The sequence below is a fragment of the Cygnus olor genome, chromosome 9 (genome assembly GCF_009769625.2).
Source record: "Cygnus olor isolate bCygOlo1 chromosome 9, bCygOlo1.pri.v2, whole genome shotgun sequence".
NCBI lineage: Eukaryota > Metazoa > Chordata > Aves > Anseriformes > Anatidae > Cygnus > Cygnus olor.
Genome location: NC_049177.1, coordinates 3,973,353 through 3,989,748, shown reverse-complemented (window position 1 = coordinate 3,989,748; position 16,396 = coordinate 3,973,353). Strand labels below are relative to the sequence as shown.

The following is a 16,396-nucleotide window of genomic DNA, read 5'->3' as shown; positions in this document are numbered from 1 at the left end:
GGCATGCGTGTTCATGTATGCATGAATTCATCAGAAGTCAGTGGAAGCTGTCAAAACTAGATAGTGTCCACAAGAAATTGTCTCATAGCAAATAAAAAAAAAAAATCCAGAAAATCATTTAGTCTTCCTGAAGATTTTCCATCCTCATTTGTCACTAAGCTTTCTCTTGTTCAGGAATATTTCTCATTTATTGGAATATGTGCAGCAAAAACAGAAGGTTCTAAGAATGTAAATGTCCTACAACTATAGTATTTTTAATAGTATTTTCTAAAAAAAAAAAAAAGGTAATCATTTTGGCACAGAAAGAAATGAATGCTAAAGCAATGCCATTAGGGCTACGCTTCAGGATAAGTGACTCATTTTTCTATGTAATATCTCTTTTATTCAGGAAAAAATGAAAAATGTGTTCAGTGTAGTTTTCTAGTGTAAAATATGCTTCTTAGTGACTTGTTAGCATTTATGAATTTAAATAGACAAACTTGTCATTGTTCTCTTCTAATAAAATTATAAATATAGTCAGAAAAAGGCCATTTGCCTGAACGCATGTTATTGGCTCTTCAATTGTGAGGGATGCATAGCACAAAGTAAAATTGAGAGTCTGTTCTGCTGTATTTGTAATTCATGTGGATGTTAAAGATTTCACCCCTATCAAAAAACTAACAGTGAAGTTTTCCTGGGCACTGAATTCACAAATTAGGTAGGATTTCTAGCCACAGAGAATTTGGCCCAAGGAAATCAAGACAAGCCCTATGCTTAGCTCAGTGTTTGCCTAATACAAAACCTACCAAAATGTACAGTCACGGTTATAAATTGCACATCTTCCCCTAGGAATACATCTGTCCCTGTCACTGGATCATAGCTCAAACTGGCTACTTTTTTCTTTTACAAGACCACCCAAAACTAATATTTAGGAACCCAATTCTTCTTGATTTACCAAGGAAAATCACTGAGATGCCAACTGGAGAATAACTTAATGCAGTGTCAGTGACTGCTCAAGAATCAGGAACAGGAAAATGGGAGGATAACTTGGCTTTTGCAAAACCTTCATGGTCAGGGTGTTCTTCTAAATCACTTCCCAGCTTTCCTGGAGATAGGATATTTGAGAGCTTGATATTGTCACAGGAGGACTGGTGCTTGAACGCTGCTAGACCAGAGCTTGGTTTTAAACTGGAAAAGAGGAGATTTGGGTTGGGTATAAGGAGGAAATTTTTTACTATGGTGGTGCTGTGCCACTGGGATGGGTTGTACAGAGTAGTTGGGGGTGTACTGTCACTGGAAATGTTCAAAGTAGCATTGGACAGGGCTTTGAGCAACCTGCTCTAGTGAGAGAAGTCCCTGCATGTGGCAGGGAGATGGGGCAGGGAGATGGGATAGATGATCTTTAGGGCTCCCTTTGAACCCAAAGCATCCCATGATTCTGGATTTGTTAACGCAACTCCTCTGCTCCCTTGTGCAGCCATAGGTGTATTCTATGTCATGTATATATATATAAAAATCTTGAATCTTAAGAATAGAGTGACAAAAAGTAACAACACTGAGCTGCCCCAGGAGTTGCAGGACTACAGTCATCTGGTGTCCTATGGCTGTCTCCTGCATGGATTCTCTGATGTGTAATAAGGAGTGAGCTGTTTGCCACGTAGCCTTTGCTGGGCACGGATAGGGTCTTTCTCCTCCACCCATGTGCTTATTTTTACTAAATTAGTGGAAACTCAGTATCTTTGGGCTCTCTTTTGAAATGATCCAGTAGGTACAAATGTTACTGGGGTAGACTGACATGCTTATACACACAGCATGATTGCATAAATTTCATTCCCTTAGGAAACCAGACTAAAAAAAATCTGAAGAAACCTGCATTCCTGACAATCAGTGTAGGGCAAGCCCTGGGCTCAGTGAAGCCTGGTGGGAGTCTTGCCATTTGGTTCAGTGGTACCCAGATCTGGTTGCAGAATTTTATGCTAAGTCGAAGTGGTTCTGCGTTTTGGTATTGACATGTGTAAGATATCAAATACCATGACACTAGCTTGTTCAAAGCTTAATTAATTTCTTATGTGAAATCAGCACTTGGCCTTTTCTAACACAAAGGCAGTGTTAGAGGTGGCCAGTCAGAACCTGAATCGTTCAGTGCTGTCTCACAGCAAGGATCAAAACGTACAGCAGAAGCTGGAGCGTCGGGGTATAAGAGGGACCTGTATTTACACATAGCTGGTAGTTCTATTCAGGACGAGTTTTTCACTTGTGCAATGCAAGACATGAGGCTGTGCTCCTGTGTACTGATGAATAGCTTGTCTTAGAAATTAAGAATTATGGAAGCAGCAGCAGGGTTGATTTAGGTACCTTGAACAAAGGAAAGCACCCAGGGCTGCTTGAGATGTTTGCTTGTTAAGAATGGAGAGGAGATGCACTGGAACATCTCGGGCCGACCTGCAGCTTTCTGGAGTAGCACTGTGGAGGCCAGGCAGGCTGCTCTGGGTACCCAGCTGGCACTAGATGTTTGTCATCGGGCAAATAAGCCAGTAACCACTAATATTCATACCTTCGTATACAGAGGTCTGAAGATTATATCTCTCTTCTCTCCCTTTGCTCACAGCTAATTCAAGACTAAAGGAAAGAACTTGCAGCATAAAAGAGAAATACAAGGGCAACACTGTCATAGATTCTATTCATTTGCTCAGGAGTTATAGCCTTCCTTTATTTGTACAAGAGGTTGGAACAAATGAAATTTACTACCTTCTATTGTATCTAGAAAGGAAGAGAGTTTTCTGGCTTGAAACTATTGAAGTGAGAATCAAGAGCTCTTCTTTCTATCTGAAATGTGGATGTTGAGAAAGTTTTAATTCAAGTTTTAATCAAGGGCTTACTAGGCTTTGCTGGCCATTTCCCTGTCTGAAACTCTAACTTCAATCTATTTCTCTGCCAGAGAAGACCAAACAGGGGGTCCTGGTTCTGCGTTTACTAGAGTAAGAGTGTCATCCCAAAGACTTCAGTGTGGCAAGCTCACAGTCACCAAATGGGGTGATGAACACCCTTTGCACCTCTGTCTTTACATAGGGACTTGCAGAAGTAATCCTACAGTTGATATTTTTAATGAGACTAGAACCAGCCCCTCTTGGGTGTAACTGTTGACTGTCAGTAGACTTCGTGTCAGTCTACTGTCAGGCTTTGGCAGTGCTTTACCCCAGTTATGAGTGCAAAAACTGCCTTGTTATATTTGGACTGCCTATCCCAAAAGGACTTGAATGACAAACAGCCAAAGCATTAAGATACAATGATCACGCACACTGGCAAGGAGGAATTAAAACCTCAGAGCTTGCATAGGTCTTCCAGTTCTTGAAGAGCTCGACTGTAGTGAAGACAGCATCTTTTCAGGGCTGTGTTCCTCATCTAGAGGCCATGGGCCATAACGACATGGCTGGGCTCAGAAAGGGATGTGGTGTGGTGTGTATCCCCGCTGTGCACTCACCCTCCTGCTTTGAGAGAGGCAGAGAGGATTCTGGCTTTGTTCTCCTTTCTTCTCCTCTCCTGTCACAAACCCATGGTCTCCATGGCTGCTCCTAAGACAGCATCATCTCCTCTGCTGGGGTGGCAATTCAGCCCCAGCTGCTGTGCAGGGTATGGGCTTTGTCATCAGCTGGACCAAGGGTGGTGCGGTGGGCCACGTCCTGCCCAGAACTCTTGCTTCTGTGCAGCCTTACCCCTCTCAGAGACATCGTAATGTGTTGCAGGAGGAGGATGAAGCCCTAAATACAAATACAAAAATATGTTCCTAAACCAGAAATTTGAAGTATCAGTGTATTTAATGCAGTAATAGGATTTGTGAGGAGGAAGGACCCAGTCCTTGGGGCAGAGGAGAGACGGTGAAGAAAACTGTGAAAAACAAACACAAAACACATTGAAATCAGTGTAAGTACTTATTTAATGATGTAGCATCACACTTTTTGGTGAGTCCCAGCAGTGTTTAACTGTCCATTGAGTTTATGAGTCAGTGAAGCTGTCCTTCTGGGGCTCTCCGTGTCTCCACCACATATGCCAAGTCTCAGCCACCCTGTAATTCTCCTCCGGGTCAGACCTCATGTATGCATGGGGTGCTGGGTGCTCTTGGTGGTTTCACAGAGTTCAATCATGGGTACTTATCACAATGCTGCTGCATAAAATATGCACTGTGTTAGTTTTGTCTTTGTCCGGAGTACGAGAATACAGTTGTCATCATGTGTCCAGGAGCTTTGCTTCTGTTTCCATCATAGCCTTTTCTACTAAGGCACTTTCACCAGAGTCCTTTGCTTTGACTCAGTCTTGAGTCAAGCTTTGTTCATCCTTTTGCCTTTCTGATCTAGCAATTTTGTGAAAGTATCTAAATTGTGGGATATCTTACTGTGGTGAGGCTGAATTGTGTGTTTGGCAAGAGCAGTCAGGCCTGAGAATTACGCTTGGATCCGTGAAGAAACCTGGAGAGAGATACATGTGTCTTAGAGCTGATGCATAAGCTAGATATGTTAATGTCTGCAGGGCTGCTGGTACTTAAACAGAAAAAGTGCATCTGTCCAAGGCAACCTCAACACACTGGAGACACTGAAATATCAAGGCAGCCTAGGACAGGAGAAGTTACTAAGTAAAGGGCTTCTGGCAGCAGGACAGCTAGGGTCACAGGAACTCTGCAGGGAACAGGCTCCCTGCAGAATGGATTAGTGGCTGCTCCAAGGAGAGATGCTTAGTGCAGCCTAAGGTACTAAATCACGTTGAAAACCAGTCTGATGTATGCACCAGCTACTTTAATGCAAGCTAACCACAGTTAAAGTGGTTCAACAACCCAATGTAGACATGGCCTAAAGCAATGCAATAACATTCCCTTCTTTTCCAGGGCATTTGTGGTTGTGTTGGTAGGTAATGTAATCCTGGAGGTGGAAAAACTACTGTATGACCAACAGAAATTGGGATGGGAAATCAGTTAACAATATTGTTAGCGTTTTCATTGCAGAATCAGCAATTACAGTACAATACTCTGGGTCCAGAAAAATCAAAGTAGGGACACATGACCTCAACCCCAGGAATACACAGCCCATGAGGGCAAAGAATTTCTTGTTATTTGCATGTGAAACTTTTCTGCATAATCTATTTTGCAAACAGACCTATAGAGTGAAAACAGTGTCCCCTGCTTCCTGCTATATACCCTTTCTTTTTTGGCATATCTCAGCACTAACTGTTTACATTTGGGAGAAATAACTTCATATATTTCAGCACTTTATATTTATAGGTTCATAAGACTTCTAAGTGGCACTTTAATAACTTATTTCATTTTATGTTATCAGTTTTGTGATGCCTTCTGCAGGATTGTATTTTTAATTGCTTGTACAGTTCCCTGGTGGGTTCAATGTCAGGGTTGCTTGTCATTACAATAAATTAATTAAACGATTGCTATTAATGATTATATAATGCAAGAGGAAAAGGCATTTCTCAGCCCGGGGCACAGAGAATTAAGAACACAGATGTTTCTGGAGTGGTAGCTGAAGACTCCCAGTACGCCAAGGTGGAACCAACACATCCTCTTCTACTTCTTCAAAAAGTAAGGAGGATCTTTAGGTTTTGGTAACCTTGAGGGGTGCAGGACATTTTCTTTCCTCACTGGGAACCTTCAGATACTTGTGAATAACCATAAAGAATAAAGAACTTAGCCTAGGAAATATAATCCATGTCCTACAAACGTGATTTACCACTGTAAGGCAAACACTGAGTGTTCTTTGCCTTTTATTTTCACCCTTGAATGTCAAAATGGAGATACCACTGTTCATACCATCACACAAGCATAACAGACACGTCCTGCCTGTATAATCTTTCGTGTCATCTGCTAAGTATATTTCTAACAGACTCCAATGTTTATTTATATTTTTTAATTTCATCTCATTCATTATCTTTGAAAGCCTACACACCAGCGAGGCAAACAGAGTACCTGCTATGAAGTGGTCCCTGAAGCATTGATCCAGCTCACTGCATTGGTCTATCCATACCAAAAAGGCCTGATGTCTAATGCCCCCTCTGTGGAAATGGATTATCCCCAGCCAGAGAGCAGTCTCTTATAGCCGGAGACAAGTAAAATGTCAGCATTGTGCTCGCAGCATCTAAATCTCACTAGTTTTCTTTAAAGACTTGAAAGCCCGGTCCAGCAGAATGGTTCACTGACCTTCCAACAATGTAACGGCAATTTGGGTAATAGCATTAGTCATTTAAACTAAATTTTGCCTTACCTTAGTTTCATTGAAAGTGGTTTTTGAGGTGGATCAAGGAAAAGGACGAAAGGAACAGGGAAGAACGAGAGTCACGTAAACTAAGTGTTGTGTATGAACTGCCAGGCATTCCTACAAAGTTAAAGTGTATGCTGGAGTGAGAATTGAGGGCAATTTTGTCTTGTCTGTGCAGCTGGCACATTATGAGCCTTGTATTTGCAACCAAACCCAACTGTTCCTTCAGTCAGGAAATACTGCACAGTGTAAACCTAAGGAAAACACACCGTTGTTTTTCCATTGAATTCTATATTAAAACGAAATTTATAACTATACCAGATTCTGCCAGAAATAGCTCTAAAAACCAAGCAACAAAACAACAACAAACAACCAAACACCAAAAAAAAAAAAAAAGAAACAAGCTGCTGGCTGCATGCCAGTTACACCACTTTTATTGACCCATCACTAGGAGACCTGTGATTACATAAGCTCTTCTGCTATTAACATTTCTAACGTGAGGTGTTTCGTATTAAGTGGTTTCCATAATAACAAAACAGTCATTGAAGTGATTTCTTAAGAGTCTGGGGAAAAAAAAAACCACACTGATAATTACAGTATTTGAGGTTAATTACTTGGAGCTTGCTTCCTTTCAGTTGGTATCCATTCTGTACTTCCTAAGTATGTGCATAAATGGTGCAGCTTGTGAACTTAAAGCTGAATGCCTTTCTTCTGATTTATATTTTCAGTTCACTCTTATATTTAAAAAGTCTGCTAGGCTAGGAGGGAACTACAACAGAATGACTGAAACAAATCAACAGGCAACTAAAAGTGAAAGGACAAAAAATCTGCCAGGTTCCCAGAGCTAATGGGAAGAAAGGATGAGCCTGGGTACCTTACGTGATGTCCCGTAGACTCTGCGCTGAGCCTGATGTACTAAACACATCCTGAGGTACTAAACACAGAACTACCTGTGGGACGTATCATATCCCACAGATATATGGGAAAGATGAACTTTTCACAGCGGTCTGCATTAGTTAAAAGGGATAGGTGGTTCAAACCAACCTATGGTCTTTCCACAAGCCCTTTGGGACAGTAGTGAACTCATTTGAAATAAAGTCCAGAACCAAAGAAGGAGAGCCACCAGTATAAATTCTGAGATAGGAGCAGCCTGGTAGATGTAGGAGGCAGAGACAAAGCTTTCTTCAGTTTAGCATTAATTACAGGTGTGGGAGAAAGAAGGTTGAATGGAAAATGTAAGCCAAGTTATGGATATATGTCATCTTATACCCTCTAGGATATATGCAGCTTGTATCACAGAATTAGAGGTGTATGCATAGGTTTACTCATGACTGTGGTCTTATCTCTGGTCTAAAACTTAGCTGTAGTACCGTTTTCTTGTACCTTTATTTGCACTTCGCAACAAATTGGATGAGCCAGGTCATCAGGCGGCGTGAACAGATGCTTCTCCTGGAGTCCATCAAGAGGATGGCAACGAGCCTGGCCCTTAGGGTTCTCTTGTCTGTTTTTAAATTCACTTCCATATTTTCACATTCAGGCCATCCAGTTCTGTGATTTATTGGTTTAGCAATTCTGCAGGCTGCTTTTGAAACACGTTTGGGAAGGAATAAGACTACCCAGCAAGAAGAGAGCAAAATGCATTTGGAGGCAGCTTCCCATGTGAGACAGCCAGCCTGCAGATCAGCTGCTCTCCCCTGGCAGGCTGCAGCTTTCTGTTCACGTTAGGTGGTAACGGGCATTGATAATGGATAATGTCTTCAGAAGAGACACATCCCTAGCTTTTTAATGTCAGAGCAAAGTAGGCAGCCTTGCATCTGAAAGGCCAGTGCCACAGGTGCCAGCCAGCCGTGTCCTGGTGCCTGCCAGCTATGCTGCAGCCGAAAGTCAAGTGCTTCTGTGAGCTGGGGTCCATCCTGGCCCTCAGGTGCTTCCCCGTTACCCAGGGGAAAGTTGTCTGGGTGGCAAAATCCTCAAGCTACCATGCTTATTAAAGAGCTTCACCCCAGGAGAATGTCTGTTTTTCCTAGCGGGATGAAATATGAATAGTATCAGGATTTTAGGGCCTGCTGTATTCACAGGACCATAAGGTAGTGCACAGCTTTAAAGAAAGGCTATGCCTTGCAGCCAGTGGTGATGGTCCTAGTCGTAGTTTTAAGTCAGTGATCAGATTTTAAAATAAGTACATTCAGGCAAGTGACTACAGCAACTACATGATTTACTGCTTGAAAAACGTGTGTGGATTCAAAATGAGATCTCTGATTTTTGGTGACAAAGGGTGTTTGCTGTTTGGTGGTGTTTAAATTTTTGCTTCTGACCAGCCATCTAATGGGAGATCTAAGCTTTTTTTCCTGTCATCTAAGGATCTTCTAGTTGAAGTTCAGGTGAAGATTTAATTGTCCTTGATATATTTGGATCTGTACATTAAGAGTAACTATTGCGTGCCCTGTTTACTGGTAAAATGCAAGGTGGCAGAATAAGCAATTTTCAAAGAGTTGCTGAGTTGAAACAGGTAGCAGATGACATGGGAGTTTGCTTCCCTGCAGACTGAGAATTTGCATATAGAAGTCAAACAGACCAGAAGCATTGAACCCATATTATCAGAAGCTGACTCTGTTTCATATGTGCAGGGCCAGATATAGCTGTGTGTGATCTGACTCTGGCTACATTTACATAGAGGTATACATTCACGGTTCATCCACTGAAATCAATAGACTTTACTATAAATGAAATTCAAATCACTGCCAAAGAGATCAGACTCAGGCCCTACAGTTTCTGCATACCTCTGGAGAGTCTGGCTGATCCCATTTTTGCATAGACTTTCACCTCATATAACCCCATTATATTCAGTGGGACCACACAAATGTAGCTCAGGGAAAAGCTGGCACCACATTTCCTGAAATCCAGTCTGTGAACTCCAGTTTCTGGGTGGATAAGCACATATTCTAATTCCTCTTCTAAAAATTGCATGTAATTCATCATGAAAACAGAAGGCCTCTCTTTCCCCAATGGTATTTATGATCCTCTGACCCTTTTACACAGGAATACGAGTTTGCCTTGGTGTTACTACTTAAAAACTTTCCTTCCCCACGTTGGCATACACATTTTGTGTCTTTTAAAAAGTAGCTAGATATATTAGTACAACTGAAGAAGGCAGTTTTTTATTTTTAACCAAAATTACTATGTTTATTGATTCTTCAGTGTTTGATTGACATTCACTTAGGAGCTGAAAACTAGACCAGCTCAGTTCTCATGATGAGAAACTATATTTGCCTTTCCATGGCCCTATAGCTAACAGAAAACAGTTTGCTTAAATATTTGTTCATCAGGCTATCTTTCATTAGAGAAGCACATTTATAGTGATTCTAATCCACAGAAAGGTGCTACTTCACAAGGCAGAGATGCTGTTCCGTAGCTGTGCCCAACAAACAAACACATTTATTTCAACTAGCGCAATATGCGTTTGAGAGAATTACTAGGGTGTCACAAACAAGCATCGCTTCCCAGCTGATGACTCGCATATTACTTTCCATAGATTAAATGAGGGTATATCCAGTGTCATCTATTTTCTCTAATTTTCCTAGCTGAATGCAACGTCCTAACAGAAAGTATTTCAGGTTTTTGCACTGTGGGAAGCCAAATAATTTTACCTTTGTCTGTCTACGTAGATTTTGTCTACACAGATAGTCCGTCTACATAGATTTTTCACAACTGCTCTCCCTTTGTTTGCATTGCAAATGCAAAGTTGCACCTGCCTATTTCCCTGCCAAGGATCATGGGGATTTATTTTTCTTCCCTAACTCCCCAGTGTGGCAGCAGAGCCCTTTGCACAAGCTGCTGCCCCTTCCTGGTAGGCCCAGGAGAGGAGTGCTCAGCCCAAGGCTCTGCCTCTGCCCCTGGGGAGGCAGTCAGCACATGGACTCGGGAATGAGCCCAGTGTGCTAACATGCCCAGGCTGCTCTGGGCAGCAAAAAGAAGCAAGGCACAAGAAAATCAGCCATTACCGAGTGTAGTTAATTCAGTGGAGTTGCAAGTGCTTAAAAAAGGGGTTATGTCCCACAGAAACAGACTCTGAAGTTTACTGAAAGCACAGATAGTCACGTTGGTAAGAAGTATGGGATTAGAAAAAATAAACAAGCCACGATGGCAGTCAGTGTCATGCACAAAATAAGGCAGAGCAGGATTTCAAAGGATCTGATTGCATATTCCTGCAGCATGTCTGCATTGCGGGTGCAGACATTTCCTCTAAGGAAAAGTTTTGTTTGCACCTTGCTGATGCAAGGTGGCACCATCTGCTGGAACCTTCCGGCTTGTTGATGGCAGGGGACCCTTGATGAGAAGACCACAACTTTCACCAGTCCCTTGTACAGCATTGACTTCTGCTGAGCACACACGTTAAGCCTATTTGTCTGGGGTGGTTAGATTTCACAGCTGGGATTTTGGTGACTGCTCTCTGAGGCTTTCCAGAGGATCAGGCACTGGCTGACATCCGAGCATAGGCAAGGTAGCTCCAAGTGGATTATAGAAGCGATATCTCACATGACGCTCGATATCACGTGTTTTGGCTATGTGAGAACGAGTACAGAATTTCTGCTTGCATATTTCATCCTTGAAACATTTTTATTTCTATCATATTTGTAGCCCCACATAATCAAAAGTTTGGAGCCAGGAAGAAATGCTGCAGTTTGTTGTTCAGCTGCTTTACGCTGTGCACAGTCTGTTGCTGTGGTCCTGGTTCAGTTACCTAGGAAACAGCTGTAGGATGGAATTTATTTATTCTGTCTGAATAAGTGTCTGTGATATATACACGAGGCTTACCCTGCTGGTGTCCGTGGGAAGTTGGTGAATGTTTTTATGTGCTATTAGGTGGACACCAGGTATCTCCAACTACATGAGGACAATTATTGGCACTGTTTAAACGGTTAAAAAAATCCTCTGTAATTCCCCAAAGAAAAGGGTGAAGGAGGAACTGTTCAAATGTATCATCGAGCACGGAAGATGTTGGGTCAGAGACAGAAACCACAGGAGACCACAGCTGTCTGAATGGAGTGGGGCCGGCGGCCCAGCTGGCCGCTTCCACAGGAGATAGCAGTGTGCACCTGGAGGATGCCACGAGCTCCAGGGGCTGCCCATGGCTCTCCAAAGCCGGCAGTGCAGAGAGGAACAGACGTGGGGGCAGAATAAGCACGCTCCTAGGAGCCGAGAGAGTGAGTCTCCGAAGTCAGGCAGCCCTGTCCCTAGGAGCCCCAGTAAAACACAAGCTCTCGTGAAGGAGGTCAGGCAGAAATCTAGGTGCCCTCGTATCCTGACTCTGTACGGCACAAAGCGGTGACCCGCTCACGGGCTGAAGCACATTTTTCACCCTTGTCTGTGCATCCCACCCACCCCTTCCACACACAGAGTCACGCCACGTGAGAAGCCTACATTTCCAGGCCAGAAGCCATTTTCTGTTTCATTCTGGCTCCCACTGGGAACCATCACTCCGTTGGCTCCTTGCCCTTACCCATTTCATTTTTTTTGACAAGAACACAGTGTTTTCCCAGAGTGGCTATCCCAACATGCCCTGTGAATTTGGGGAAGGGAGAGATCACCAGCCTGTTCCTTCTCCCCGTCCTTCCTTGCTTTCCCAAGGCTCCTACCCACAACGGCCTACCCACCAATGGCTCCTACCCACCATGTGGACGACATCGGCCTACGGTGGGTCAACATCACACGCCAGTGCTCACACGCAGTGTGTGATCTGCCTGACATATGCTGATGCAGTTTTCACATTTTATGCTACAGGGAAAGGTTAAATGGCAGACAGATTACAGCCCGGGCTTCACACAGTGTTTTTTAAACAGTCATTCAGGCCTGTTGATAGTCCGGGAACAGCCCTGCCAGCTCCAGAGGGTGATCGCATGTGTGCAGCAGAGACACCCATGTGTGGGCTTGGAACAGTGCCCCTAAGTGAGGTTTTTCACTTCTGTTTCCCATTGCAATTGTTGTAATTGGTATGAAGGCATAGCATCCGCGTCTACTTTTAGCAGTTGGTGTAGCTGTGGCTGCACTGGACACCAGCAATTGCTAAACTGGGGCAGTCTGAGCTGGATTTGGGACTTGGCGCCCCTGGGGTTGTTGCTGTACCTCCTGCTTCACAGCCCAGGAGCCCCGCCGACGTCGCTCCGTGTAATCAGCTGCGAGCTCTGCAGCAGAGGTCAGGCTTCCAACTGCATTGCTTTAGCCAGCATGTTGAGAAGAAAGTCTTGTATTTCAGTGGTTTCAGTAAGATGGCACGGGGAAGTCTTGTGCGAATAGAAACATTTGCAAAGGAATTTACCAGTTCTAATGGTAAATAAGCCTTTGATGGCTACCCACTCTAACTCTCCCACAGGGTGCACCAGGAGCACCCCTGCTCCCAGACCACCCCAGGTGTGTTTTAGGTTGGTGACTTTCATCCTCCTTTAGCTGTGTTGTGCTGCTGCGAAGTGCAAAGGTGGTTGTTGGCTGCGCTCTGCTTTATGCACCGCGTAGTTCGGATTTTAATAGGACCAAGCAAGAGGGAAACAAAGGCAAAACATGGCCAACCCGTGTATTTACTCTGTGTGTATCTTTATTGTAGTGTTTTGGTGTCTCTTCCAAGACCATAAAGTGCTTTATAAAGATAATAAAATCATGAGTCCTACTTTATGGGTGGTAAAACTGACTCCAATTAAGAGAATAGCCCAGCGTCACACAGTGAGTCAAGAGCAGGAAGAGATTCCAAGTTTTTCTTTAACTCTACGCTCTCTCCTTTAATTAGTATATTATTTATTATAATTAATATAGGCTTTTCTTGATACTACATTAGCATAAAACAATCCAAACCACTCTCAGAAATCATTTTTAAAAGCAGAGGAAACTGTTAAACTCATAGTGTGAGCATACAGGAAATTAAAGCATTTAAAAGGTTTATGAATTTAACAGATGGCAATCTCTCAGCTCTTGGTGCATATGATGCTATGAGTTTTTTTAGGATATTTATTTGAGAGGAATTCATTACACTCCTAGTGTAGAGTATTCTTAAGACAATCTTGCTTTTGCCTCTAGATGGCTCACCTGGAACTGCCAGTGCAAAAATGTTATCCATAAAGGAATTCCTACAGCGTATCTTGTGCCACAATGGCTTGCTTTTCCAGCAGCAATGGAGAGTCAATCATGTAAATGTATTATATCTGTGTAAAAACATTCTGCCAAATTGTTTTGCCTTTTGTAAGAACAAGAATAACAGATGGATACAGGACAGAGCAGATTTATGAGTAAAGTAACTTTCTATTAGTCATTATCATGAGTCACATCCTAAAATATCTAAGGGAGGGCTGTCTTTCTGGCTGTAATAAACACTTTCCAGGTGCAATCCTTGTTGTGGGGTAGGTGATATGTTAGACAGTGATCATCTTGTCATCTGTCTGTTTCGTTTCTGCCCTTTAAATAAGAAGTGGCATTTTTCTCAGCGGACTAGGATGCGGACTACTGTATGTAGTCCGAAGACTTCAAAATATATAAAAAAATATTCATGAAAATCTGCGTTTAACCTAGTAGCAATTAAAAACACAAAAGCACTGAGAGAAAGAGTGAACAAGTTTTACTTCTCTTACTAAGCAATACGGTTCGTGTGGCTTTGTGAATGTCCATGTTAAGGTATATACTTCTCATTATGTCCATAACCATTCATAAAGGAATGAAAAAGGACAGCTGGAAGCTGGTGGCTGAGAACACAATAAAATCCACCCAGAGTTCAGAAAGGGCTGTCTGCACTCGGAAACTCAGAGGTTTGTGCTGGGAGAACTGCAGGGTGTGTACAGGGGGAGCCCAGTTACAGTGTGCAGATACTGGAAATTTGATTCAGAGTGCTCAGGGGATGCAAAACTGAACAAGCAGCACAGAAATGAATGTCCTGCTCTTGGGGCTCCTGTGTGCCTTGCAGGAGTGGGAAATGACTTCCCCGATATTTTTATTTGTTACGCTATGGGATTGTTTGGGGTTTTTCACTGCTTCCTTTACAATGAGATAAAAAGTACCAGGAAAGCCATATGCCTCGCACCATTCTCCTGCCTGCAGTGGAGACAGTATTTTCTCTTCATCTGCCCAACGGGAGCAGCCCCCTTTTTTCGGCGGCGCCCCACGCATTCCCGCTTGTGCATTCCACCTTTGTTCTGCGGGAGGAACTCCCTTTGACGTGGATGTGGATATGTATTCCACACACCAGGCGAGTGCGGAGCGGGCGATCCAGCCCTCTGTGCCGCAGCCTGGGGAGCAGAACAGCTCTCCCGGTCACCCCTTGCATTTTAGTAGCAGAGGGAAAGTGGAAATCTCCATTTTTTGAAATGGAGAGAATAAATAATGGAATAAAAGGAAGGTCAGGTAATGAAGTAAGGATTTAACTCATCTGATCCTTTTGTAATATGTGTATTATTTTTATAATTCTACTGCTCAGTCTCACCAGCATCTGAGTGATATGTAAAATGTTAAGAATGTAGCCCCAGATTGCAAATATGAGACAGGGAGATTCACCAGACTCTCGAAAAGAAGAAGTGGGACATACAAAGATCACGGTACGTGCCCAGGCTTGCAGGACCTTATAGCAAACTGGAAATAGGACTCAGATGTCTTGCAAAGTCCCTCCTGACTCTCTGGTGAGTGATTTTTGGGGAGAATTTTGCAAATGTATAGTCAAAACTGAAAAATAAAGAAAAACACGCACACAAATACGTAATATTCCTCACTGAAACCCGGCCCCATCTCACCTAAAGTATTTATTTGTTGTATGCTACTAGTAAAAAGATCACCCCCAAAATCAAGTATTAAAAATATAAAGAGATTGAGCATAAATAGCTGTTATGGACGTTGATAGATATGTGTCCCTAGAAGTAACATGAATTTCTCAGGGTGGTCCCATGATGTACACCTGTCTGCCTGTGTTGTAGTTCCTGGACCCAAGTCGTCTTCTGCATATGCAGAAATCTCATCTTTGCTCAGCTTCTGGACCCCCAACCTCCTCTACCCAGTGTCACTCACCTCCAGAAATTAACTGTCACCTCACCTCAACAAAGGGGCATAAAAAACATCCCACCCCATGCACATTTCAGTGCACAGTCCATAATATGAAGGATGCTAGACTTTTGTGCCTCCTAAATGTGAGATGATGAGAAACACCACCCAGAAGTGGATCTGATAGTGTTTTTTGTTTTGTTTTGTTTTGTTTTTCTGGTAGGAACTCTACTGGGAAGAGAACTGCAGAGCCCACTTAATCCTTGTGGTCTTTCCTACCTGCTCAGGTGTGCAAGTTATGGCAGGACTCAGGTAGGCCCCCACTGGAAGAGCGACATGTTGAGGAGAGGCCACTTATCAGAAGAAATTCAACCTTTTTCTGCATTCCCCCAGCACAAATCAAACCTGAAATCAACCCAACCCTACTGCTCTTCAAAGAATTTGTCACAGTTCAGTACAACTAGCAAACCCAGCTCGAGAAACGCCCAGAGCTACATTAATGCAGAAACCAAATATATGCTGTGGGGTTATTGTGTGGAAGGGAGGTTCCCTTTAGGTCAAGGGCAAGGGCAACAGCTGAGCAAGGACAGGGTTGCCTGCACTGTCACTGCTGTGCCTTTTGTATGCACATAAAACTTTGGTTTCTAGGGATTTGCAGACACAAACATCCCCCTGACACCCAAACAAATAACCAGAAATAAATAACTCATGAAGCTGTTGATAATAGAGCCAGAGAATGGCCATTCATAGAAATATGCACTACATCACTCCTCCTGACTACACGGTGATTCATCACCATTTCCCTGCTCTCGCCTTTTATTCTTTCGATTATCTTTGCTCAGGGATCCCTTAAACACTTTCCACCTAATTTTAGATATATTTTTGCTTGAAATGCTATGTCTTGGAAAAGCCTTTTTCAATAGGAGTATTTCCTATAAGTAGGTCACTGCAGTAAAGGGGTTAGACGTGCAGCCTTTGCTGACAAGATATTTTGTTTTCTAAAGCACTTAATTCTGCTTTAAAAAAAAAAAAAAAGAGAGAGAGAGGGAAAAAAAAAAGATACCCATTTGTTGACCTTTGCTTGGTGCTAGGTACAATGTCTTTTTGACCAGTTCCAGAGAGGGACATTAAACCAGTGATGTATAGAACTATATTTATAC

At 42.9% G+C, this 16,396-nt stretch overlaps 1 long non-coding RNA gene across 1 annotated transcript in view; it reads right to left on the bottom strand.

The window, feature by feature from the left end:
- LOC121074862 overlaps positions 1-14,855 on the bottom strand; it is a 32,609-nt gene extending 17,754 nt beyond the window's left edge. Inside the window, exon 1 of the long non-coding RNA XR_005822576.1 lies at positions 14,760-14,855. This is a non-coding gene — a long non-coding RNA (uncharacterized LOC121074862). The remainder of the gene's footprint in view (positions 1-14,759) is intronic.
- Positions 14,856-16,396: the final 1,541 nt, after the last annotated feature.